The following is a 2530-nucleotide window of genomic DNA, read 5'->3' on the forward strand; positions in this document are numbered from 1 at the left end:
TATATATATATATATATATATATATATATATATATATATATATATATAGATAGATAGATAGATAGATAAGGATCAGGAGTAAGATAATATAGAATAATATAATATAATATTCTATATTATCTTTACTCCTGATAGGATGATAGCAACGAAATGATAGGATGCGCTGGTACACTTTTTGCCACATCTGCAACAATTCACACAAAACACTTGCAAAGCATTAGTAATCGGGACACGATCACTCGTTAGAAGATGCCATGGTAATCTCCGTGCTTGTTTTACAACATCATGTCGTTTTTTAGGTATAATATAATATTATTATAATATAATATCAAAGACAGATTTAGGTCTACCCTTTCGGACGGTAACACATTCGCTCCGGCTATACAGAACGCGTGGATACCCTGTAGCCGGAGAGAAGAGGCTACTGACCACGGGTAGAGGAGCTAGTGCGGATATAGCTCCAAAAAACGAGCGTAAATCAAAAGGGGTCTACGTGTGGTCGCGGCTAGACTGGATGCAAGAAGTACGGTACCTTCAGGAGTAATAGCACAGTAGCAATAGTAGTAGTAGTAGTAAGCAGTAAATAGTAGTAAGTAGTGCAGTAGCAGTAGCAGTGGCAGTAGCAGTAGCAGTAGCAGTAGCAGTTAGCAGTAGCATGAGGATAGCAGTAGCAGTAGCAGTAGCAGTAGCAGTAGCAGTAGCAGTAAGCAGTAGCAGTAGCAGTAGCAGTAGCAGTTAGCAGTAGCAGTAGCGTGGTAGCAGTAGCAGTAGCAGTAGCAGTAGCAGTAGCAGTAGCAGTGCAAGCAGTAGCAGTAGTATAAAAAGTCGCCTGTCTTCACCTGCCCCAACCCTCTGACACCATAGGTGTTTATTTTGGTGTACGTGTTTGTATGTGTAGTCGAAAGGCGGTGTATAGAAGGTAGTCTTTCATTCTTTTCATATACACGCAGGAAGAAACGAGAGAGAGGCGAGTATATATATATATATATATAGCGCCCTACAATGAGAGCAAAAGAGAGGGAGAGAGAGAGAGAGAGAGAGAAGTCACTAGGAAGAAAAAGAGTTAGAAAGAAAAGAAAGAGTGGAGAGGAATTGTCGCGTTCCGTAATGTAATGTCTGTGTATGTGCTTCAATAAAACGTACGTGCGTGCCTTGTGATATTGTACGTGGTGTAGAAGGGGAGTAAGGAAGTGAGCAAGGGAAAGAAGACGAAAAAGGCAAGCATATTATATACATTGTGTATATAGCGCCCAAGAAAGACAGAACAATTCCGAGAGGGAGTTATATATATATACACAGAGAGAGAGAGAGAGATAGAGAGAGGGAGAGAGAGAGGCGCGCGAGAGAGAGAGAGCGCGAGAGACGTGTGTCGTATTCGTTGTGTGTGGTGTGCGTGCGTACGTGCCTGCCTGCGTGCGTGCGTGCGTGAGAGAAATATTGCGAAGAGAGAGAGAGAGTGCGTGTAAGAGAGAGAGAGAGAGAGAGAGAGAGAGAGAGAGAGAGAGAGAGGAGGAGAGAGAGAGAGAGAGAGGAGAGAGAGAGAGATGAGAGAGAGAGGGAGGGAGGGAGGAGGAGGGAGAGAGAGAGAGAGAGAGAGAGAGAAGAGAGGAGAGGAGAGAGAGAGAGAGAGAGAGAGAGAGAGAGAGAAGAGGGTGACCGATAAGGCAAGAGTGCACGCATGCGTTGTGCGCATCTCCGTCTGGCATTCTCCTTTCCCCGTCCATCCCTTATTTCTCACCTCTTTCTTCCTCCTCCCCTCTCACTCCCTTCCCTCAGTATTTCCTCCCCCCTCTCGCGGATAGTATCGCCCACGCACGGGTTTGCACGGTGAAAAGTTAGCCAGACCAAATGGCTGGTTTTTCAGCTTCAACTTTTTCATCCCCCAAAGCACAAAATGTCGGATATACGGCTATAATACGCGTTTTTACACGACACAAAACACACATACCCACGCGCGACGGGCGTGCACACGCGGGTATGATTGCACGCACGTGTGCACGTGTATTATAGGCGTAAATTCAAATTTTGTGCATTGGGGAGTGAAAAAGTTTCTGCTGAAACACGGCCATTTGGCTGGCAAACTTTTCACCGCGCGAGCGATGCCGTGGACGAAACTATCCGCGAGAGGGGAGTAAGGAAGTGAGCAAAAAGGCAGAGGAAAAGTCGAGTATATATATATATATATATATATATATATAAATACATATAATATTATATAATATATATATATATATATATATATATATATACACATATGTGTATATCTTTTATATAGCGCCCAAGAAAGAGAGTAATTGGAGGAACTGATATACCATTGGATGGTGGCGCCTCCAGTAAAAAGAGCGGAGTTCGGGCTTTCGAATTAAGCCACCATCTATCGGATCACTGTATCCCCCACGAGACCTACTACCGTATATACTATATTTTTCTGCCTGGCTGGCTGTGTGTGCGCGCCCACGCCCGCGCGTGTGCATCGTGCGTGCGCGTTTGTGTGCGTGTGAGCGCGCACAGATTTCAAATGGCCTGGCGC

Source organism: Priapulus caudatus, unplaced genomic scaffold (assembly GCF_000485595.1).
Source record: "Priapulus caudatus unplaced genomic scaffold, Priapulus_caudatus-5.0.1 Scaffold390, whole genome shotgun sequence".
Taxonomy (NCBI): Eukaryota; Metazoa; Priapulida; class Priapulimorpha; order Priapulimorphida; family Priapulidae; genus Priapulus; species Priapulus caudatus.